The sequence below is a fragment of the Sus scrofa genome, chromosome Y, assembly GCF_054392235.1.
Source record: "Sus scrofa isolate SSC_HxYL_T2T_F1_AM1 chromosome Y, Sscrofa_HxYL_maternal_Yorkshire_Landrace_v2.0, whole genome shotgun sequence".
Classification (NCBI taxonomy): domain Eukaryota; kingdom Metazoa; phylum Chordata; class Mammalia; order Artiodactyla; family Suidae; genus Sus; species Sus scrofa.
Window position 1 is genome coordinate 16,090,974 of NC_139402.1, and position 26,339 is coordinate 16,117,312.

The 26,339-nt window shown below is 41.3% G+C and overlaps 1 pseudogene; it reads right to left on the minus strand.

Moving 5' to 3' along the window:
* Positions 1–22,763: 22,763 nt before the first annotated feature.
* Positions 22,764–24,790, minus strand: LOC146394402 (heat shock transcription factor, Y-linked-like; annotated as a pseudogene).
* Between the last annotated feature and the right edge of the window lie 1,549 nt (positions 24,791–26,339).

Sequence of the window (26,339 nt, forward strand, 5' to 3'; positions counted from 1 at the left end):
TCTGGAAACAATTTCCCAATTTTCATTTATTTTAGGAGTTTGAAATGAGCCCAGGCATCTTCTTTCACTCCAGGTAGAAAAGGGAAGAATCCAAGCACCACTGAAACCCAAAAAAGAGCACAGGAAAGGGAGGGCCAACACAAAGGTGTGCTTAGTTTCTTGGCAAAACAATTAAGGAAGAGTTCCTAGCTGACATGGACTAGCTTGTGTGGAAACCAAGCTTCCTTTGAACTGGCCAGGCATTTGGAGATCATGCCACAAACTAAGGTGGCAGCTCAGGATGGTGGAAGAGCCAGCTTATCTCTACCTCCTACCCACACCCTCCTTGAGATAGATCCACAAGGTTTTGCTGAAAATGATTACAGCAGCCCATGTCCCCAAAGTGGCAAGCAAGGGTGGTATTTTCACTGGTCCACAAAAGGGATGATGTCCATTCCCACTGAGGAAAAGGGTGTCAACTCTGCCTCCCAAATCAATGGAAGGCAAGCAAAAGTTTCTCCTCATGACAAGGTAAAAATTAGCCTATTAGGACATAGACATTTTCAAAAATAATTGAAGTAATTCAGAAAGAGAAGGGTAAATGCCATATGAAATCATTTATATGGAGACCCTAAAATATGGCACACATGAAGTTATCTACAGAACAGAAATGTCTCCTGGACATAAAGAAAATGGAAGGGAGAGGCAGTGGAATGGAGAGGGAATTTGGGGTTTGTGGATGTAAAGTATTACATTTAGGACAGATAAGCCATGAGATCCTGCTGAACAGCACAGGGAACTATATCCAATCGCTTTTGGTAGAGTTTGATAGAAGGTAATATGAGAAAAGGAATGGAGATACATGTATATATATGTAAATATATATATATATATTTGTGTATATGTATATATATTTGTGTGTGTGTGTATATATATATGTGTATATATATATATATGTGTATATATATATGTGTGTATATATATATAAATATATATCCATAGCCATGATTGACTTATTTTGTTGTACAGCAGAAATAGTCAGAATAATGTAAATCAACAATAACATACACATTGTAAAAACTATATCAGCACATTTCAAAAGGATGCTGCTCCAGACGCCAGCAGGAAGTCTAACACAACTTGGTAAGAAAACCTCACCTCAAGATGCCCACAAGCAAATCAAAAGCTCTCCCAACATCCCAAGTGCCAAAATCACGCCTCCTCACAATTCCGCAATGGGTTCCATGTATGCGATCCTGAGCTCAGCAGAGGGAACTCAGGCACACATGCTGTTCACACAGAATAGTAGGTATGAAGCAGAGGGGAAAAATACACCAAACAAATTATTTGAGTTTTCCTGCCCCCAAGAATAAAAAAGGGGATGATCCAAGCCACAGGCCTGGTGGAATATAGATCAAGTGAACATGTATACAAGAATTCTACACTACGTTCTACACAGGCATTGTACAGAAGGCAATACAGTACTACAGGAATGGAGAAAGCTGGAGACCTGGTAAGTCCAGTCCAAGGAAAGCATATGCATCAAAAGAGAGCTCATAAAGAGTCTAGAAGATAATGCTACTTCACATACAAAACAGCAACACAAAACTCAAAGGATATGATGAATCAATGAAAAAACTTCACCCATGATGGCAGTAATCTGTCTAGTGTCCAAACACAAACACATCGGAATCTGCCATTTACCTATTAATGAATTCAACATAGATGTTTTGAAGCAACTCTATGAGCAAAAACGTAGAAAGGTAATGAAATTTGGATAACCCCGCATGGAAAAATAGGAGAAACTAACCAAGACAAAGCATGAAGAGAATCACAGGATGAATGAAGTTAAGAATGCAACACAGAGCACCACAGGAACAAAGCAGGTGAAATTTGGAAAAGAAAGAAACAGATTCAGTTCATTAAAAGGAAGACATATGAAACATTTGATCAAGAACAAAACAAAAAAGAATGAAGAGTCAGAAAAAACTTATATTATCAGTAGTTTTTCACCTAAAGTAATGATATCTACATCAATGGAGTCCCACAAGGAGAAGCGAGAGGAAAGTGGGCAAATAACTGAGAACTTCCCAAACCTGGTGAAAACCTGGCACTTCCAAATTCATGATGATACTTGCTTTAACTCAAAATGAACTTTCCCATACACGACAACAACGAAGTGGTTTAAAACCAAAGCTTATTTGCTCTCGCTTTCTTTGGCATGAACAGGGTGTTATTCCCAAGATGCTCTATTTGCTGTCGGGGAGAAGGAGGCAATGGGTTGGGCCAGCAGCCAGTGCCTGTACATGGAGCTCTCAACAGCAGCAAGGACCTGCAGGAAGGTGGCACAGGCTGCTCCTAGTTGCAGGGCCCTGGGAAGCAGTAATAAGCTCTAGGCAGATGGAATGGCTTAGCAATGAGATCCTGCAGTGTAGCACTGACAACAATGTCTAGTCACATATGATGGGGCATGATAATGGGAGAAAGAAGAATTATACCTGTATATGTAACAGGGTCACCATGCTGCACAGTAGGGGAAATTTGCAGTGGGGAAATAGCAATAACAAAGGGTAAACAGAACCCTAAAAGCAACCAAAGGATAAAAGTCTAACCTGTGAAGAAGCCCTACTTCGGCCATCAGCTGATTTCTAAGCAGAAACCTCACGTGCCAGGACCTTATGAGAGGATGTACTTCAACTAAGATTACTTTACCCAGAAAAATGATCAGAGAAGACGAAGAAACAAAGGTTTTTAGCAGAAAACCAAAACTGAGGGTCATCCCCAGTAGGCCTCCATTATATGAAATGTTGGAATTAGTTCTTCAAACTGAAATGAAAAGACAAAACACACAGATATTGAAAGCATGAAAATACGTAACGCACTACTACAGGTAAATATGTAGACGCAATCGGGAATGTTATCCTATAATATGTTTATGAGTTAACCATTTAACTACGGTATGAAAGTTAAAGGAAATTCGTGTGAAAAATAACTATAGCTACTCTAATATATGAGCAAATTCTCAATGTGCATGTAGAAAACTGTGGACAGTAGGAAGGAAATAGATTCTGTATGCAATCAAATAACATTGTTATCACTGTAAAATAAATGTTTATAACTAAAAGATATTTACTATGTCTCAGGTGAACCCAGCACAAAAAGACAGAGTGAAGGGAGGCCCCATCATGGCTCAGTGGTTAGCAAATCTGACTGGGAACCACGAGGTTGCAGGTTGAATCCCTGGCCTTGCTCAGTGGATTATGCATCCAGTGTTGCCACAAAGGCAAAGGCAAAGGCAAGCAGTAGAAAGGGAGGAAAAAAAGGGAAAGAATTCAATTTAAAAAATAACAGTGGTAACTTTGAACTAGGAACAGTAACTCCAAATGTAAGAGGATGAAATTGGCTTATTAAAATTCACAGGGTAGACAAATAAATGTTTAAAAACATCCTCATCTATATTCTGAAATATAGATTAACACTTCAGGTTTAAGAACATGGGCAAGTGCAGCGGAATACAAAAATAGTTATAAATACTTCGGGAGTACAACAGAAATTGGGAATAGCTGTCCCTTGTTCATGCCAAACTCAGAAGGGCAAAATTTACAGGAAGAAGGTCAAGGTCATCACATGAAGAAGGGATCAATTCATCACGGAGATACAACTATTATAAGCAAACATGCACCCACAATCAGAGGAGCTGAATATGTTAAAGAGTGACAGGTCAGATGTAAGACAAAGACAAGAGAAGAAGTGTAGGGGAGCTAAAGAAGCCCACACTCAGCAATAGAAAGATCATCCAGAAGGAAACAGTTAGGACATATTGCATTCACACCATACTTTAGATCACAGCGACCTAACAAAGATATATCTTAAACATTAAAGAGAAGGATTGAGATTGTGGAGGAGTAAGACATCATGCTCACCTTCTCCCACAAAATGCATTATAAGAAGGATGGAAAAACACATCTAAATTGAGAATGATTGACACAGACCACCTAATGAATGCTGGCAGAAGAACTGAAACTTCCCAAGGGGTCAGAAGCCCTCCACATACCTGGGTAGAGGGTTAAAGGGAGAGGGGGTGTTGGGAGCAGGATGGGACAAGCACTTCTGAGAGGGATCTGTGTAAGAGAAAAGAAACCCACAATCTGGGAAGTCACCTAGAGGATGGGGTGATTAGCCGAGATGCATGGACCACAAAGTCGATGAGAAAACCACAGCAACTGGACTGAGAAGGGCAAATGAGAGTGAGAGATACACAGATCCTTCTGCAGAACAACCCAGACACCACAGCCTGAGACACTCGGGCAGAGACTGGGTGCTGAGACTCAGGATTTGGAGGTCAGTTCCAGGGAGAGGACTAGTACAGGCTGGGCGGAGAGAGTCTGTGGGGCTAGGGGCAGGGTGCCAAATGATGGAGAGCAAAGCACCACAGGTGAGGGAACCCAGGAAGAGGTCTGTGCCTGTGGGAGAAGCAAGGCACGGTTGTTGGGAAGGGGGAGGAGGAGGGGCAGGCCACCATCAGAATCTCATTCCTTGCACACACATGGGATCTCAGAGAATGGGATACATTGCCAAAGGCTGTGGCTGGTGAGAGAACAGTTGCTTGGACTATGGCATGCGGGGTGGTTCTTGCATGAGCTCCTGGTGGCCACAAAAGTATTGTGTGGGCTAAGGACACCTGGGTCTCTGCATGATATGGCTCCTCATGTGTGTTCCACAGGTTATGGGAAGAAGGCACAGCAGTCATCCCAGCAACCAGAGTAGAACTTTGCCCACCACCACTATGGGTCTCTGAAACGTGTCTGCCTGTGACCCCAGTCACCTCGGAGGTCAGCCAAAAGAGGGCACTGCACCCAAACACCACTCTTTGATGCTCTCACTCTCCTGGGACCATGCAGGCCCTGCTGCTGCCACTGCCAATAGCACTGGTTAGCGCCCATGGGTGTCTGATCACTCTCACTTCCCAGGGTCCTGCAACCAATAGCCAATTGTGAGGCAATACCTGCATGATCTCGGCTGGAGAGGGTGCTTCTTGCAAGAAGTTGGCAGGGTCACACCACTGCAGTTATCCTTGACTCCAGAAGTGGGCATGGCCCACCACTACTAGGGGCCCAAGAAAAGACACTACATGCAGCCCCAATCACTTCAGAGGGCACTGCAGAGGAGCACACTGCAACCAAATGATACCCATTCTTGCTCACTCCACCGGGAACAGAACGCCCTGCCACTGCCACTGCCACTGCCAATTGCTCCAGGCACTTCCTCAATTTGCCTGAAGCTAATTACCACTTCCCAGGGCCTTCAATCAAGGAGCATCCTGCTCCACCTTCCAGCAGGGCCTTACTAATGTCAAGAGCCCAGCAAACAGACACTGACCATTAGACTTGCCCATTGCCAGCTTCTCCCTTCAAACACACTCAGCACGCTGGACGTAACAACCTGCATACACCAAAGATAGTGACAGCAAATCTCCAAACTCACACACCAAAATTAAATACTCACCTCCCATCAAAATACGATGGGGTGCTCTTGCCTAGACAGAGCCCTCCCACACTACAGTAGTTGGTTTAACTTAACTCACCGAAAAAAAAAAATGAAAACAATAAGCAAAATGAAGAAGCTCAGGAACCATCCCCACTTAAAAGAGCAGGATAATTCCCTTCAAGCAGCAAATATGGAACAGACATTAGCAATCTAATAGACACTGTGTGCAAAGGGGAGATAGTGAAAATATGGAAGGAAATATGAGTGATTATGAAGAGGTTATGAGCAGAGGTAAACAGCAATTCATATTAGTTTTGATAGGGAATAGAAAAAATAAGGTAAAATCAATAACCAGAAATTGCATTTAGAGAGATTTAGGCTCAGTTAAAGGCACTAAGGAGAAGAATGTATAATGTGGAAAAAGAAAACAATGACATGGAAGAGAGACTAATGGGAATCACGCAATCAGGAAGGCAGGCAGAAAACTGAATGAAAAACATAGGGAAGCAGTAGATCTAAGGGACAGTATAAAGCAGTCCACTCTCTTCATCATAGGGATTCCAGAAAGAGAAGAAAAGGCAAAGGGGATTAAGACACATTTCAACAAATGTTGGCTAAAATTTTCCAAATCTAGAGAAACAACATGTCAAGACACAGGAAGCACAGAGGGCCTGAAACATGTTGAACTCAAAAAGGCCCACACAAAGAGATATTTTGATAAAAGAGCAAAAGTTAAAACAAGAGAAAAACGCAGAATTCATTATAACAGAACCCCGATAAGGATCTCAGCTGATTTCACTACAGACCAGAAGAGAATGAAAAGATATATCCAAAGTTCCAAAAGGAAAATTTTGGCAGCCTAGCATACACTACCCGGAAAAATATCATTTAGGTAAAAGGGAAATAGAGAATTTCCCCAACAAATGGATGCTGAAATACTACAGAAATACCAACCTTATTCTACAGGTAATATTGAAGTGGTTTCTATGAAAAAAAAGTGAGAAGAAATAGGATAGAGGAATCACAGTTGGAAATAAATGACTATACCATTCTAAAAAAAAAAAAATATGTAGAATAGACCACACAGACAAGGAAGAGCAAAAGGACAATTATGAAGTGGTTAAAAAATAACTTCAAAAGGGAAATAAAGTGTTTCTTCAACAAGAAAAAGCTGAAAGATTACAGCAATACGGAAACCATTCTAAAAGACATACTGAAAGGACATCTCTAAATTAAAAAAAAAAAAAGAGGAAAATCTATGATGTTGGAAACCACAATTGGAAAGCTGTGACTTAAATAAGCCAGCACAGAGCTCTAACCACGGAGATATTAAAGAAAAAGGGATAAAATAAGCCAGCAAATTCATACAATGTGGACAAGGAAAGTATGAAAAATTACATTCGTTATACACACTTTTTAAGGATGTGTTAGAGGCTAAATGATTACCAGGCTAAAGCAAAGAGATGTAGGAAGTGGTTAACATACGAAAAAACAGGGCAATCATAAATCAAAACCAAACCTTACATTCACAAAAGCTAAAAAGAAAAGAATTCAGGCATAAAATAAGGGGAAATCTACCCACAAAAAAAAGAAAGGAAGAAAAGAGAAACACAGAATCAACCAGAAAAAAAGGATTAAAATGGAAATACATATCAATAACCACCTTAAATGTCCATGGAATGAAGGTTCCAATCAAAGGACATAGAATGACTGATTGGATAAAACAGCAAAAACCTTCAACATGCTGCCTACAAGAGACTCACCTTAGGACAAAGGACACATATAGATTGAAAGTGAGGGCATGGGAAAAGATATTTCAAAACAAAGGACAAGATGTTAAAGCAAGAGTGGCAATACTCCTATCAGACAAAATAGACTGTAAGACAAAGCTGATGAAGACAGAAAAAAGGACACTATTTAATGGTGAAAGGATCTGTACAAGAAGAGGGTGTTACAGTCATCAACACATATGCCCCATTAAAGGAGCACCCAGATGCCTACAAATTCCAACAGACATAAAAGGAGAAATTGATTGGAAGACAATCAGAGGAGGAGACATTAACACCCCAATCACATCAATGGACAGATCCTCTGGAAAGAAAATAAATAAAAGCAACTGAAATTCTAAAGGAAACCATAGGAAAGAGAGACTTAATCGACATTTTCAGGACATCACATCCAAAACTATCCCAATGTAACTTGTTCCCAAGTGCACATGGAACATTCTCAAGAAGTGAACACATACTGGGGCAGAACGCTAATCTCAACAAATATAAGAGTATAGAAATTACTTCAAGTATGTTCTCTGACCTCAATGGCATGAAACTAGAAATCAACCACAGGGGGGAAAATGAGGAAAAATCTACTACATGGACACTAAACCACATGTGATGAAAAAAAACAATGGGTCAATGAGGAAGTCAAGAAGGAAATGAAAAAATAACTAAAGGAAAATGATAAGGGAGACAGATTTCCTCAAAATCTGTGTGATGCCACAAAAGCAGTGCTCAGAGGGAAGTTCATAGCAGTACAGGCCTTCCTCGAAAAAGAAGAAAAATTTAAAATTGACAACTTAACCCACCAGCGAAATGACTTAGAAAAAGAACAAGCAAAACCTAAAAGTCAACAAAGGAAGGAAATCATGATGATCACAAAGGAAATCAATAAAATAGAGATTCAAAATCAATAGACAAAACAATTAAATCTAGAGCTGGTTCTTTGAAAAGGTAAACTCATTAGACAACCCCCTGGCTAGACTCAACAAGAAGAGGAGTGAGAAAACCCAAAGAAACACACTAAGAAATGAAAAAAAGAAGTCACAATGGATACTACTGAAGTACAACAAAACCATGAGAGAATACTATCAACAATTGTATGCCACGAAATTTAACAACCCAGGAGAAATGGACATCTTTCTAGAGACTGAATATTGTCAAGATAGCTTGCCAAAAATGAATTAAAAAAATAGATCAACTGAACAGACTGTTCACTAGAAATTCATTTGAATATGTCATAAAAAGACTCCCTGCAAATAAAAGTTCAGGAACAGATGGCGTTGCAGGAGAATCCTACCAAACACACAAAGAGGAACCGATGCTCATCCTCCTTAAAATTTTTCAGAAGTTTTAACGAGAAGGAACACTCCCGAAGACATTCTATGTTGCCACAATCAACCTAATTCCAAAACCAAAGATACCACCAAAATAAAAAAAGAAAACTATCAGCCAATAACTTTGATGACTTTAGGCACAAACAAATCTCAGCAATATTTTAGCCATCAGAATCCAACAACATATGAAACAGATCATATACCACGACTAGGTGGGATTCATCCCAGGTTCTCAAGGATGGTGCAACAAAAGTAAATCAATGAACATCATACACGACAGAAACAATAGAAAAATTTTAAAAAGTTCATGATATGGCATCAAATGCAGAGAAAGCATCCGACAAAGTCCAACACCCATTTGTGATCAGAACTCTTACCAAGTGGGTATAGAGAGAACATTCCCGTAAATAATTAAAGTCATTTATGACGAACTCATTGCCAATATAATACTCAGTGGAGAAAAGCTGAGAGCCTTCCCACTAAAATCTGGAACAACACAAGGATGCCCATTCTCACCACTGTTATTCAACATAGTATGGTAATTCTAGCCACAGTAATCACACAGAAGAAATAAAAGGCATCCAAATAGGAAGAGAAGAGGCAAAGCTGTCACTCTATGCAGATGGCCTTTTACAATCTATAGAAAAACCTAAGGACTCCACCCAAAAACTACTTGAACAGATCAACAAATTCAGCAAAGAAGCAGCATATAAGATTTGCATTCAGAAATCGGTCACAATTCTGTATATTCACAGTGTAATACTCAGAAGGAATACTAAAATAAAACACCTTGTAAAATTGCACCCCAACAAATCAAATACCTGGGCATACACCTGACAAAGGAGGTAGAGGATATATATGCTGAGAACTAAAAAACATTAGTGAAGGAAATTAAAGAAGATGTAAAGAAATGGAAAGGTATTCCTTCCCCCAGGGCTGGAAAAATTAATATTGTAAAGACAGCCATACTACCCAAGGCAATCTACAGATTCAATGCAATCCCTATCAAATTACCCATGACATTTTCCACAGAACCCGAAAAAACAATCCAAAACAGACAGACAGACCAGTGGAATAGAAGAGAGAATCACCCCCGCCAAAAAAAGAGATACCTATGGTCAAATAATCATTGACCAAGGAGGCAAGAATATAAAATGGGGAAAAGACAGTCTATTCAGGAAGTATTGCTGGCAAACCTGGAGAGCTACATGCAATTCAGCGGAATTAGAACACACCCTCACACCATGCAGCAAAATAAACTCAAAATGGCTGACAGACCTACATGTAAGACAAGGCACCCCCAAACTCCTGGAAGAGAACCTAGGCAAAATATTCTCTGACATCAGCCTTACAAGTTTTTCTCAAGTCAGTCTCCCAAAGCAATAGAAATAAAAGCAACAACCAACCCATGGGACAAAATCACACTGACAAGATTTTGCCCAGCAAAGGAAACCAAAAAGAAACCAAAAAGACAACTTACAGAATGGAAGCAACTAGTTTCAAAGGATGCAACTGACAAGGGCTTAATCTCTAGAATATACAAGCAACATATAAAACTCAAGTGCCAAAAACCAAGAACCCAAGGGAAAACTTGGCAGAAGAAATGGATATCCATTTCTCCAAGAAAGATGTTCAGATGACCTACAAGCACTTGCAACAATGCTCAACATCCATGATTAGTAGAGAAATGCAAATCAAAACTACCACAAGATACCACCTCATGCTAGTAAGAATGGCCATCATGAGTAAGCCGAAATATAGCAAATGCTGGCGAGGATGTGGAGAAAAAGGCAACCTTCCTGTTCTCTTGGTGGGAATGTAGGATGGTACAACCATCATGGAAAATATTATGGAGGGACTTTAGAACTCTATACATAGAACTACCATATGACCCAGCAATCCCACTCTTGGGCATATATCCAGACACAACGTTCCTTAAAATATACATATGCACCCGCATGTACACTGCAGCTCCATTCATAATAGCCAAGACATAGAAACATCACAAATGACCACTAATGGATGACTGGATTAGGATTATTTGGTATATACAGACAATGGAATACTACTCAGCCACAAAAAAAGAAGAGAAGTATGCCATTTACAGCAATAGAGATGGAACAAGAGACTCTCCTTCTGAGTGAAGTAAAGTCAAAAAGAGAAAGACACATTCTATATGACATTACTTATATCTGGAATCTAATATATAGCACACAAAAGAAAATCATGGACTGGAGAATAGACTTGTGGTTGCCAAGGGGGAGTGGAGAGAGTGGGATAGATTGGGAGCTTGGGGTTAATCGATGCAAGTTCTTGGTTTTGGAATGGACTAGAAATGAGATCCTGCTGTGTAGCACTGGGACTATGTCTAGTCACTTATGATGTGGCATGATAATGTGAGAAAACACAATGTGTACATGTAGATGTAACTGGCTCACCATGATGTACAGTAGAAAACAAAACGACGTTGGGAAAATAACAATCAACAAACAAAGAAAGAGTGGGAATGGGAAATGACATTTCATGCCAATGGAAAAGACAGGAAAGCCGGAGTTGCAATACTCAAAGCAGACCAAATCCACTTTTTTTTTTTGTCTTTTTGCATTTCTAGGGCCATTCCTGCAGCATATGGAGGTTGCCAGCCTAGGGGTCTAATCAGAGATGCAGGTGCCAAGCTATCACAGACCGTCAACAACGCAGTATCCTACCCCTGTCTGTGACATACACCACGGCTCACAACAAAGCCAGGCCAGGAATCAAACATGCAACCTCATTGTTCCTGGTCAGATTCATTAACCACTGAGCCATGACAGGTCCTCCCATAAGACCATATGCACTTTAAATGAAAGCTATAAACAAGGACAAAGAAGGACAGTATTCAATGACAAAGGAATCCTTCCAAGAAGAGGATATTTCAGTTGTCAACCTATGTGCCCCTAATGTAGGAACTCACAGATACATACAAAACTACAACAGACATAAAAGGAGGAGTTGACAGGACTACAATAATACGAGGGGACTTTCACACCTGACCCAAATCAAAGGACAGATTCCCTAACAGAAAATCAACAAGGCAATAGAGATCCTAAAGGACACAATAGAAATCTTAGACTTCACTGACACTTTCAGCACATTACATTCCACCGAATATCAGAATAGATATTCTTTACATGTGCAAACACAACACTGGCAAGGATTGACCCCATGCTGGGGCACAAAACTAACTCAGCAAGATGAAAAGTATGGAAATTATTTCAACTATCTTCCCTGACCACTGTGGCATGGAAAAGGAAATCAACACAGGAAAAAAAGATGGCAAAAAAAACCCCTGAATGCATGAAAAGTAATCAACACGGTACAAACAACAAACAAACAAACAAACAAGCAAAAACAAAGATCAGTAAGGAAGTCACAAAGCAAATGAAAAAATACCTCAACACAAATGCTAGTGAAGGCACAATGTTTCAACTCTACAGGATGCTTCAAAAGGAGTGCTTAGAGCGAAATTCCTAGCGATAGAGGGCTTCCCCAAGAAGGAAGAAAAATCTCAAATAATCAGCTTGGCCCCTCACCTAAATGAAGTAGAAAAAAGAAATTCTAAAGTCAACAGAAGGGGATAAATCACAAACAGAGAGGAAATCAATTAAATAGCGATTCCAAAAACAAGAAAAAATCATTAAAAAGAAAGCTGACCAAACTCTGTCCAGATCCACAAAGGACAGGAGAGGTAAAACCCAAAGAAACAAAATAAATGAAAAAGAAGAAATACCAATGGAAAATTGCAGAAATAATAATAGAAAAAATAAAAGAGTATACCATGACCAGTTGCATACCAATAAATCTGACAACCTAGTAGAAATGGACAACTTCCCGGAGAATTAGAACACACCAAGATGGAATAAAGAAGAAAGAGTGTTCAGAAAGGCAACCTATTTTGGAATGTTAATCGTATATCCTGTTATTTTGCTGAATACACTGATTAATTTGAAGAGTATTTGTGCAGACTCCTTAGGGTTTGCTGTATAGTGTACCATATACCTGCATGGAGACAATTTTACCTCTTTTCTAAATATTGTCATATATCTGCATGAAGTGACATTTTTACTTTTTTTCTTCCAAATTATTACAGTTTTTTTTTTTTTGATGGATGGATTTCTGTGGCTCAAATTTCCAAAACTATGTGGAATAAAAATGATGAGAGTGAGGACTAAGAACCAGTAGAGGAGATGGGATTAAGATGGTGGAAGGGAAGGACTGGAGCTCAACCTCTATCCTAAAAGCACCAAAATTCACAACTAAAGGCTGAGCATTCTTCACCCGAATGGACCAGAAACCTTAAAGAAGATAACCTACTCCGGAGGAAAAAGAGGAGGACCCTTCAAGGTAGGAGTGGTGATTTTGGGATATAAAAAAAACCCACACCTCTTGGGTGGGAAGCCCCACAGACTGGAAACTAACTGGTCCACAGAGACTCACCTCCAGGGGTGAGAGTTCTGAGCCCCACCTCAAACTCTCCCATGTGGGGATCTGGCACTGGGAGAAAGAGCCCCTGGAGCATCTGGCATTGAAGGGCAGTGGGGCTTGTGCGCAGGAGCTCCACAGGACTGGGGGAAATGGAGACCCCATTCATAAAAGGCACACACAGAGGTTAATGTGCACTGGGTCCCAGGGCAAAGCAAAGTCTCCATAGGAACCTGGGTCAAACCTGCCTGCAGTTCTTGGAGGACATCCTGGGAAAACAGGGGTGAACGTGGCTTGTTGTGAGGGAAGGACATTGAAAGCAAAGCTCTCAGGAATATTCAGCAGCCATACCTTTCTCTGGAGGTGGCCATTTGGGGAAAACCTGGCCCCATCCATCAGTCAGTGCTGAGAAGCCCCAGGGCAAACACCAATCCAGGTGGGATCATAGCCCTGCCCCTCAGTAAACAGCCTACCTAAAGACCCCTCAGGCACACAGCTGCCTCTAATCCCATCAAGAGACTAAGTCCCAACCACCAGAGGGATAAGAATCAGCTCCACCTACAAGTGGGTAGGCATCAGCCCCTCCCATCAGGAAGCCTACTGCAAGCTCCCATACTGACTTCAGCCAAAAGGGGGGCAGACACCAGAAGCTAGAGCAGCTGCAACTCTATTATCTGTAAAAAGTCACCACACCAAAAACCTATAAAAATGAAAAGACAGAGAACAATATCTCTGATGAGGGAGATAGGGCAACCTCAGAAAATCAGCTCAACTATGAGGAGATTCTCAGCCTCCAGGAGAAAGACTTTATAGAGTGTTGATGCGGAAGATGATGCAAGACATTGGAGATAAACTGGAGGCCAAGATGGATAACTTACAGGACACACGGAGAAAAGAGATGCAAGACATCAACATAAACCAGAGGAGATGCAAAATGCATAACTGAAATAAGAAATTCACTAGAAGCAGCTAACAGCAGAATACAGGAGGCAGAAGGTCAAATAAGGGAGGTGGAGGACAGATTAGTAGAAAGTAAGATTGCAGAACAGAAAAGAGAGCCAAAGGTTGAAAAGAAATGAAGAGGGTCTCAGAGAACCCTGGGACAATGTTAAACACACCAACATCCGTATAAGAGTGGTGCCAGAAGGAGAAGAGAGAGAGAAGGGGACAGAAAAAATATTCCAAGAGATAATAGCTGAAAACTTCCCTAACATGGGAAACGAACCACTCACTCAAATCCAGGAAGCACAACGAGTACACCTTATAAAATAAACCCAGGGAGGAATACCGCGAGGTGCATATTAATCAAACTGACCAAAATTAAAGACAAAGAGAAAATCTTGAAAGCAGCTAGGGAAAAGAAACCAATAACATACAAGGGAATCCCAATAAGGTTATTGGCAGATTTTTCAGCAGAAACTCTTCAGGCCAGAAGGGAGTGGCATGATTTACTTCACGTGATGAAAGGATAAAACCTCCAACCAAGATTCCTCTACCCAGCAGGACTCTCATACAGATTTGAAGGAGAAATCAAAAGTTTTGTAGATAAGCAAAAGCTAAGGCAATTCAGCACCACTAAACCAGCCTTACAACCAATACTAAAGGAACTTCTCTAGGCACAAAAGAAAGGATGGCAACAGGAAACAGAAATCCCACAAATGACAAGGCTCACTAGGGAAGGTATGTATACAGGAAAGATACATACAAAATCGTCCATGCACAATGATACCACCACAATCAGAAATCATGAGACGAGCAGGGTACAAATGAGGGACACTGGAGATGAACTTGCAATGAAGAGAACAACAACTTAAAACAACCTTATATACATACAGACTCATATCAAAACCTCAGAATAACTGCAAACCAAAAATCTAAAATTGACACACAAAGAAACATCAACATAAGTACAACACTAAAGAGAGTCATCAAACCACAAGAGGAGAGAACAAGAGGAGAGTGAGTGAAATAAAAAAAACAGCAATAAAAACAAATCCAAAGCAATTAATAAAATGGAAACAAGAGCATACATGTCAATAATTACCTTCAATGTCAATGGACTAAACACCCCAGCCAAAAGGCATAGACTGGCTGGATGGATACAAAAACAAGTCCCATATATATGCTGTCTTCAAGAGACCCACTTCACTTCTAGGGACACACACAAATGGAAAGTGAGAGGATGGAAGAAAATTTTTCATGCAAACACGGATCAAAAGAAGGCTGGAGTAGCAATACGCATATCAGAAAAAAAAGACTTTAAAATGAAGAATATTTTAAGGGCCAAAGAAGGTCGTTACATAATGATCAAAGGATCAATCCAAGAAGAAGCTATAACAATTTTAAATACCTCCGCAGCCAACATAGGTTCCCCACATTATATAAGGCAACTGCTAACAACCTTAAAAGGACAGATCAATGATAACACAATAATAGTGGGGGATTTTTAACACCCCACTCACAGCAATGGACATATCAACCAGATGGAAAGCCAATAAGGAAACACAGGCCCTAAATGACGCATTAGACCAGAGGGACTTCATAGTTATTTATAGGACATTCCATCCAAAAGCAACGGAATACACGTTCTTCTCAAGTGCACATGGAACATTCTCTAAGATTGATCATATCCTGGGCTACAAATACAACCTCAGCAACTTTAAGAAAATTGAAATCATATCATGCATCTTTTCCAACCACAACGCTATATGACTGGAAGGCAACAACAAGAAAAACTCCGCAAAAGAACACAAACACGGGCAGACTCAACAACATGCTACTCAACAACCAAGGGATCACTGAAGAACTCTAAGAGGAAATTAAAAAATACCTAGAAGCAAATGGCAACGAAGATACAACACCCCAAAACCTATGGCATGCAGCTTCCAAGCCCTCAAAAGACCTAGATTGTTGCAAGTGAAAATTTATCCAGGACAGTGATGGAGCAAACATTCCAGGCAGAGAAAAATATGCACCTAATGATGGATTTTTATTCAGTAAGATCCACTCATTTATTTTTTAAACCCAGTAGTTTTCCTGCTTCCAATTTCTGAACATGAATTGAGTTATTTCTCCATTTATGGAGGTGTCGCTCCATGGTAGAGAGGTGTTTCCCTAGACCTGATGTGGCTCGCTGGTGCTTGCCATGGTGGAGGTGCACTCTGCACATGTTCAGGGCTTTCCCGGGTGCTCTGTGGCAGCGGGGAGCTTCCTGAGTGAGGGCAGGTGTGGCTGGTGCTTGCTGTGATGGAGTTGACCTTCCTGTGGCTTGACAGGGCTTGCTGGACATGCCACATCAGCAGAGCAGTTCGCAAAGATGGTGGGGCCAGTGTGTCCCCTCTGCAGCAGTGGGGTGCTTCCCAAGGGTGGTTGGGATAGCCCCTTCCTGCTGCAGTGGTGGTGCACATCCTGATGTGGGGAAGGGCTTACAGGGTGCCCAGGGGCAGTGGGGTGCTTTGCATGGGTGGGCAGGCCTGCCTGGGAATGCCATGGCAGTGGTTGGCTCTCCACAGGGGGTGGCACCAATCTGCAATGGATGACAGTTTGCTTCTGGCTGGGCGGGTGTGGGGTGGATTAGTGGAGATGTGCTGGTAACGCTCTGCTCTCTATTAGCCAGTGGGCAATTGCACACACTGTGGTTCGAGGAGTCTTCTATGTTGACCCACCCCTCCTGCTCTCCCCTCCCCAACAATGGCACCTTCTCTCTCCTGTGGGTCCAGATCCTCTGCCAGGTTCCCTCTATTTGGGCTTTCCAATCCCCAGCCATTCACATATTGCTCCCTCCACCCAAGGTAAACTGCTTATCTAATCCCTTAGCCTCTCTCCATGCCTCCCACACCAGCATGCTCCCAGGGACTGACCTCTGGAGCCTAGGACTTGGTGCCCAGCCCCCACCGGAGCATCTCTAACTTTGGTGTCTCTGTGTGTGGCTCAGATGGTCTGTGCAGCTCTCACTCTGCTTCCCAGGTTTCAGACATGCTGCTGTGTTTTTCTTGGAGTCTTGGAGATCCCTCCGACTTGGCTGACCTTTCCATTGGTTAGGCGATTTTCCAGGGTATGTGTTCCCTTTCTCCTTCAGAGCTCCCTCTCAGGAGTGCTAGTCCAGTCCTGATTCCCCTTCCCTCTCTCTCTTTGTTTCCTGTTGTCCTATCCAGTTATGTCAAGAGATTCTTACCGTTTTGGGAGGTCTCAGTTCTTCTGCCAGCGTTCCGTGGCTGCTCTGTTTGAGTTGTTTTAAGTGTAGTTGTGTTTATTTGTATTGTGATGATGGAAAGGGCAAGTGTGTCCCAGTACTCTCCCACCATCTTGCCTCCCTGAAATTGCATCCTTCTGTATCTTTCTTTGTGGCCTTCCCTTCAAAGCCTACTTTGTTTGCCATGGTTAGCACAACTCCTGTCTTCCTCTCTTGGCCGTTGACATGAAATATCTTTTCCCATTCCCTCATGTCAGTCTGCTTGAGGTCATTGCTCTGAAGTGAGTCATTGTAGACAGCAGCTTGTATGTTTTTGCTTTTTTATCCAATCTGACACTCTGTGTCTATTGATCAGAGTATTCAGTCCATTGGCATTTAAGGTAATTCTTGAGAAAGATGTATTTATTGCCACTTTCCCCGTGTTTTTCAGTTGATGCTCTGTATCTCCTTTGTTCCTTTTCTGTTGTTTGGTTTGGGTTGGATGATTTCCATTTATTGTATGCTTGTATACTTTTCTTTTTGGTTTTATGTGAATGTAATGTTTGGTTTTGTGTTGTGGTTTCCCTGTTTTTTAAGTATGCTAAACTCTCCCTATATCTGCTAGCTTTAGACTGGTATTCATATAGGCTTGAACACATTTTATTTAAAAATAGGAGTCTATATTTTCTTCCTTTCCTTACCTACCTTCTATGAATTTGAAGTTCTTTATTAATATCTTCATGTGTGTCCTTTAGTTGTCCCTTGAGTTTATGGTCACTATTACAGTAGGTATGTATGTAGTTATGTATTTATTAATTTATTAGTTCTGTATTCTGACTTATTTAAGTGATTACTTTCCCCTTGGGATTTCTTCCACCCTATTTCTTACTACTTATGTTATGCTATTTTATTTTATATTTTATTTTATTTTATATTTTATTTTACTTTATATTTTATTTTTCTATGTTAATTTACTTTTCTTAGGGAAGCCCTTGCATTGTTTCCTTAAGAATGGCTTTAATGTTGATGTACTCTGTTAGGTTTTGTTTGTTGAAGAAATTCTCTATTTCCCCTTCTATTTTAAATGATATTCAAAAATAAATACATACACAAAGTAATGATACATTTGCTGTGTAGAGTATTCTAGGCTGCAGATTTCTCCTTTTGGAAAGTTGAGTATATCTTGCTACTTTCGTCAGGCCTGTAGTGGTTCTGTAGAGAAATCCGGTGTTTAGGGAGGTCCCTTATAATTAAGGATTTGTATCTCTCTTGCTACCTTTAGAATGCTCTCTCCATCTTCGCCTTTTGCCATTTTTATTGCAACATGTCTTGGTGAGGGCATATTTGGGTTCAAAGTGTTGGGGGCCTTCTGCGATTACTGCATCTCGATATCTCTTTCCTAGAGTTTGGAAAGTTTGAGGCATAATTACTTCCAATATATCTTCAATCATCTCTTCTTTTTCTTCTCCTTCTTGAATGCCTTTTATGCATAGATTGGCATGCTTTATATTATCGCATAGATCTCTTATATTGCTTTTGTGTTTTTTCATTTGTCTTTCTGTCTGCTGTGCTGATTGGGTAATTTCCATCATTCTATCTTCCAAGTCACTAATTCATTCCTCTGCACTAGTCATCCTGCTCTTTAACTCAGTTTGGGTCTCTGCAAATGAATTTTCTATTTTTTTTCTATTTTTCCTTATATGTTGTAGTTCCCTCTAAAGTAATCTGCACTAATGTTTTTATCTGCTCTTAACTCCTTGATAATCAGCCTTCATTTTTTCAGTATTTCCACTACTTCCCTTTTGAACTCAATGCCTCTCAGCCTCCAAAGTTCTGTTTCCTTGTTTGCTGCTTCCCATGAATTCTCCCGTCCCTTGCCTGAGAGTTATTCCTGAGCTTCTTCACCTTGCCCATGTTTTTCTTTTCCTGTCAGTTTGGGGAAGCCAAAATACACTTGGAGGCTTACAGCTATGCAAGGGTAACTCCTTGTATTCTTTGGGTGGTTACCCTGTATTTTTGGGCATGGGTGTTTGTATATTTGCTGCTTCTTTCTTTGGTGTGAGCAGGCTATCATGCCAAGGGTGCTGAGTGTATTTGCAGGGAGAAGGCAGCAAGGGATAGTGCTGGTTATTGGTGGGATCTTAGCAGCAGCAAGGACTTGCAGGAAGGTGATGCAGGTAACTCCTACTTTCAAGGTTGAGGGGGTGATAATGAGCTTCATGCACAATGATAAGCTACCTGGACCATTTGGTAGTGGCAGCAGTAGGATGTGTGTGTATTCCCAGAGTAGTGAGAGCAAAAACAGGCAGTGTTTGGTCACAATGACCTCGGTGGTGCCCTCGGAGATGATTAGGGCCACAAGTGGTAGTAGGCCATGCCCACCTCTGGAGTCAGAGGTAACCATGGTGGTTTGCCTCACAACTGTAGATGCTGGGAAGAAGCACCCTGTCCCTCTTAGCCCACACAGGAGGTGCTGCACCTGCTGCTCCTAGTTGCAGGGCCTTGGCAAAGGACAGTTTCCAAGCATCTGGGTGCTATCTGGAGCATCTGGCAGTGACAGCCGCAGGGCCAGTATGATCCTAGGGGTGTGAGAGCAACAGTTGTTGGTGCTCAATTGCAGCACCATCTCTGTTTTCTGACCTCTTAGGTGACTGTGGTCACAGGCTGTGACCTGCGGCTTCTGAGAGGAATACTTTGGTTTGACCCTGGTGCCTGTAGAGTACACAAGAGGCACCACATTTCACTTAGCCCCTGCTGTACTAAGCCTGCACCAGAGGTGCCTGGCTGCCTCTAGCCTGCCCAAGATGAATCCAGGGTGCTGTAGCCCAAGCAAGTGGCTTCTTGCCACCCATAGCCTGCATCAGGAGCAACCTGCCCTCGGAGAGCCTGTGCACATGTGAGCAGGGAGATTTCTTTGGGGCTCACCCCTCCTCCCCTTGCCCTCCCCAACAATAGTGCCTTGCTTTTGTAGACAAAGAGAAGTACTTTCTTTTTTTTATTTTTTTATTTTTTATTTATTTTATTTTCCCACTGTACAGCAAGGGGATCAGGTTATCCTTACATGTATATATTACAATTACAGTTTTACCCCCACCCGTTGTTCTGTTGCAACATGAGTATCTAGACATAGTTCTCAATGCTATTCAGCAGGATCTCCTTGTAAATCTATTCTAAGTTCTGTCTGATAAGCCCAAGCTCCGGATCCCTCCCCCCCCCCTCCCAACAGGCAACCACAAGAAGTACTTTCAACTCCAAGAAACATTGTAACATGACTGCTGGTAGGACTGAAAACAATTTTTCTGAATGTGGCTCCAGAAAGGTGGCGAAACAGAAACATGAAGCTGCCAAGTCAGACAGATTCTGCATCTTCAACGGATTTGTTAGCCATGCTAAGGTTTGGCATTAAAGACCAGCATAATTATTTAAGCCTCTCTTTGTGGAAAGCAAGAACGCAACCTATAAGTGTGCACCAGGAAATATAAAGGGGAGGAAATAAAGGCACACCTAACCCAGAGAGTTTGAGCATTTTAAAACAGTAATGATACCCCCTCGTTTTTTGTTTGTTTGTTTGTTTGTTTGTTTGGTAAATGTTTCATTCGAAACTACCACCATGTGCTGATGGTGATGCAATCGCTGATTATGTCATTGGCCTTCATTATTGCAGTTATGGTGCACTTATGGACATGGGTCCTGGGGAAGCTAAACTATGCTGTAGTTTGGAGGATGAAATGTATTTTCTAACTTATGCTTATCTTTTTCTTTTTGTCTTTATAGGGCCATACATTTGGCATATGGAGGATCCCAGGCTAGGGGTCAAACCAGAGCTGTGTCTTCTGGCCTAAAACAGCCATAGCAATGCTGGAACTGAGCAACATCTGCACTTTGATCACAGCTCATGGCAACTCTGCCTCTTTAAAACCCCCTGAGTGAGGCCAGGGGTTGAAGCCACTTCCTCATCAGCACTAGTTCAGTTCGTTCACTTCTTAGCCATGGTGGGAACCCCATGAAATTTATTTATTTATTTTTGTAATGAAGACAATCTTGTCAGGTAAGATCCAAGTTCACTTTGAAATAACAGAGTATAATGCAGCTGAGAAAATGCTACATAAAGAATATGTATTTTCCCTTTCAAAACTGAACTTCATCTGCCCCTCTTTCCCTACCATCTTAATTTAGGCATCCATTCAATACAACCTGGACTATTTCAGAAATCACTTAACTCCCACTGTCTTTTTCCTTAGTTGCATTTTCTTTTTTGAAACCGTTATCATCAAGGAGGCATGTCAAATATTCCTGTCTAACTACCAAAATTTTCAAATATGGAAAAACCACAAAACAATCTGGCATTGAAAACCACTAAAAAGACAAAAGGACAACTAACAATGGGAGAAAATTGTTTCCGACCATGCAACTAAAAAGGGATTAATCTCTAAAATATACAAACACCTTATACAATTCAACCACAAAAAAGCCAACAACCCAATGGAATAGGGGGCAAAAGACCTGCATAGACATTCCACGAAAGAATATATATACAGATGGTCAGAAAGCACATAAAAAATTCTAAACATCATTGTTTCTTAGGGAAGTGAAAATACAAACTACTATGAGGTACCTTTCTCACCTGTCAGAATGGCCATCCTTAACAAGTCCACATATAAAAAAATGCTGGAGAGGGTGTGGAGAAAAGGAAACTCTCCTACACTGATGAAAGGAATGTCAATTGTTACAACCATTATGGAAACCACCATGGAAATACTTCAGAAAAGTAAGTATAGAACTAGTACCTGACCGACCCAGAAATCCCACTCTTGGGCATACAGCTGGAAAAAAACTTCCCTTGAAAAAGACACAAGCACATGTATGTTCATTGCATCACTGTCCACAAGAGCCAAGACAGGGAAATAACCTAAATGTCCATTGAGAAGATTGGACTAAGATGTGGTGTGTATGTGTTCCATATACACACACATACACACAATGGAACCCCGACTCAGCCATAAAATGAACAAAGTAATGCCATTTGCAGCAACATGGCTGGGATTAGAGAAGATCATGCTAAGTGAAGTTACTCAGAAAGAGGAAGGCGAATACAATACGATATCACATATGTGTGGACTGTAACAGATGGCACAAGTGGAACTTTCCACCTTAACGAAACTCATGAATGTGGACAACAGTGTTTGGGTTGCCAAAGGGGAGGCGGCAGGATTGTGATGTACTGGAAATCGGGGGTTAGAAAAGGTGCAACGTATTGCATGTGGAGTGGGTATGCAATGAGCTCATGCTGTAAATCAATGGGAACTACATCTAGTCACTTTTGATGGAGCACAACGGAGGGTTATGTGAAAAAACAGGATGCGTACGTGTATGGGTGTGGGTCTTGGGTGGTTGGGGTAGTGTGTGCCTGGGTCACTTTGCTCAACAGTAGAAACTTGACAGAACATGGGAAACAAGCTATGATAGAAAAAATAAACATCATTTTAGAAAAAGAAACACAGCCCTTAATTGTTTCATAAATGAAGTAATTGCAACTATGAAGATGAACATATATGTTTATTTTTGAAATAAAGGAATTGCAGGAAATTGTTGACATTTGCAAGCATAAATGTTCATCTTCACTATCCTGCAGAATGTATAGACCGTTGATAGGTCAAAATTAGGATGGTGTTCAAATAATGAAGAGGATGGAGGTGTTGGCCTTGAGAGAGAGGCAGCAGAGGTATCAGTGGCCATTGGCAATGGGAACCACGGATGGTTGGTTGGTTGAGGGTTAGACAAAGGGCCCTCTCTTGGTGGTATATTCTGATATCTGGTTGGAAAAGGGGACGACTTCACCGTCATTCCAAAATAACCACTCGGGAAGGGAGAAATAAGGTGGTACTGAGACATGGAAGTGGTAGTTGTAATGAAATTCACAAGGTGGCCACTTGCTGGAGAGTAGCTGCTTTGTGACTGCGTATGAAACGTGGTCAACTGATTTAAAGTAGCATGTTGAGCCACAACAGTTTGTCCTGTGGTCTGGCTGATGCTGATGATGTAGAAGAAACGTCACTTCTCACGGGGGTAGTTGTATTAGAAATTCTCTGGCTGGTAGAAGGCCTTCTTACTAAAGGCACATGTAAATTTGTGGAGGTTGAAAATGCATTTTCTCCACGAGTTTCTGCTTCAAAATCAGAATTATGATTATCCACCTTACGCCCTGTTCTAGAGTGCTTCTTGCTGCAACCTTGAAGTAAAGAAGCCGATACTGGAGAAACATTTTTATACGTGACTCTTCTTTTCCTCCTTACCAACAGTTGAGGACAGCCTCATTTAAAGTTTGGATTATGGTAGAACTGCAGCTAAAACCAAGGAGAAATTTATTTAATGGTATTTGAAACAAGGACATGAGGAGACAGAAACCATAATATCTGACTCTTTGCATCATATGGAGTTAATATCATGAGACAATACACGTCCATTGCTAATATTTTCAAAAATGTTCTTAGTGGTCACAGCCAACTATTGCCCTCAAGGAAAAATGTCTGGTATATTTACATTAATAGTATTAGGCTCTGTGACCTGCATTTTTTGAGGTTCATTGACAAGCCTCAAGGAGGCTAGGACAATGATTTATCATCCCAAATATTTTATGACCAAGCCATCCTCAATTTAAAAATGTTGAGCATGGATGTTCCTGTCGTGGCACAGTGGTTAACGCATCTGCCTTGGAACCATGGGTTTGCGGGTTTGATTCCTGGCCTTGCTCAGTGGGTTAAGGATCTGGTGTTGCCGTGAGCTATGGTGTACTTTGTAGATGTGGCTTGGATCCCACGTTGCTGTGACTCTGGCGTAGGACGGGGGCTATAGCTCCAATTCAACCCCTGGCCTGGGAACCACCATATGCCATGGGAGTGGCTCAGGAAATGGCAAAAAGACAAAAAATAATCATCATAATAAAAATGGAACAGTACTTCACCCCACTTTCAAGGTCTACTTTGACCCTATATGGATGAACATATTTGCACATGTCCAAAGAAAATCTTATACACTCCCTCTATAAGTAGTAACTGGAAATTTCTTAATGCCATGATCCAAGCACAGACTTCATTTTCTTCTGCCAGAAAGTCAGCTAGTGAGGCACATCTTTGAAAATTCCTTTGCAACTTATTAAATGCATAGGGGTTAAGCTGTCAAACTAAGCTTTTCATACTCTCAGTTTCAAATATTCTGAAGGGAGACTTTCTCTCCAGAACTTCTTTCTTGACGCGTTCTTCATTAATCACTATCAAGGTTCCATTTGCTTCCCACCAAGTGGACTTAAAGTGATCACTTTCAGCAGTTTTCCAAAGTTTTCTGGGAAAGGGCAGAGGAAGAAAATCATCGTCTTCATCTGGTTCAGAGGCACACAATGTGCGACATGGCTTTTTTATCAGGGAGCCTTCAGACAAAGCCCGAAAAGCCTTTTCTTCAATCTGAGACTTCAAGTCCAAGTCCCCAGTGATTGAGTTATCACACCATGGAGATGTAATGGAGGATTCTGAACCAGTTGGTGCATCTTTAGGAGACACAGGTTGAATTTCTGAAGGAGCATGTGCCATCTCAGATTAGTTTCTCTGCAGCTACTTTTCTCAACAGCATGCCTTTTGAACTCTGCAGTTTTAAATGCTGCTTTGGTAAGCCTACAGAGATAAAATCGCCCATGCATCACAATGGTTGCTAAGCTAAGTAGCTGTCAGATGACAGGTCTCCTAGCAATCGGAGCATAACCTTCAGTCAGTGCTTACTTTCCTATGAAATTGGTCCAGTTAACATAAAATATGAGCTCCTTACTTAAACAGTAACCCCCCCTAACAAAAGTGAGGTCAGCAAAATCCCATTCCAATGGAATCTTTTTAATAAATAAGAAAACCCATCACATAAATAAATCCATTTCATCCCAGAAGTAAACATAAATTCCCTATTATAAACATACACATTTGGTGCCTGTTATTAAGGCCTGGAAAATGGGACCAAAAAAACCAGTAAAGTGAAACATATGGTATGTATCACTTCCCAGTTTATAACTATAATCTATGCCGCATCTGTATTCAGAAAAATCTTAGCCAGGATTTCCCTAGCAGCTAGCTTGTTAAGAATCTGTTGTTGTCACCGCTGTGATCTGGGTTCAATCCCTGGCCTGGGAAATTCTGCATGCCCCAGGTGCAGTCCATAAAATAAAAATTAAAAAAAAGAAATAAAGGAAACAAACACACACACACAAAAACACAACCTTTATCACTGAGCAAGGCATGGAAGGTCCCTGGGCACCAAGCAAAATATCTATAGCCATGGAGATATAGAAAGAGGGATAAACGCTGTGGTTAGGAGAGGAAATTTTGGGAAGCACCATCCAAAGGGATATGAGATTTCCTTGTGGATTGAGGCCAATATTTCACAACTGGAGAAGTGATGGGTGTACAACATTCTGAAGATAATATAAGCCATTGCATTGAATACATTAAAATTCATACACAATGTTTTCACATTGTTAAAAACTGACAGTGATTTGCTATCACTAATTTTAGCACATAGAGTTTTCTGTGTATCCTACGTAAGTAGTCTGTGTGTTAAACAATATTCCTAATATTTTCTCCTTTGGATGGCTGAGAGAGGAATTCACAAGGCCAATTGGTATTCACTAGGGCATCAGAAAGTGAGGGTCTGAGCTCTAGATGGCATCAGCCTTAACTGCAAGGAGGTGTTAGGCTTACAAAGCACCTGTGGTGGGAATCCGTGGATGAAGTCCATGCTGGGAACCGGTTGCAGGGACAATGAAGAAGGAGGAGAAGGTCAAAGGAAGTGTAACGGCTCGAGTCCCATGATGTAGAGCAGTTACTCCCTGTAAGAGGTTAAGCTCTGCAGGCAGTTGTTTCCCACAGGTCATTGTTTCTTGCTGCCCAACTTGAGCATCCACATACTGGGAGGGGGTGTCCACAGCAAGTCTCTCAGGTGAACTGCAGCGGTTGGGGTGTATGGGGGTCTGTCTCCATCCTCCTGGAAACCTGTCATTCAAGCCTTCCATTATAGGGGATAGGGGTGACCATCTACTCTTCTCTATCTGCTTCCTGCTGGCCTGGGGTGACAAGTACTGGGTGGATGGACATGGTA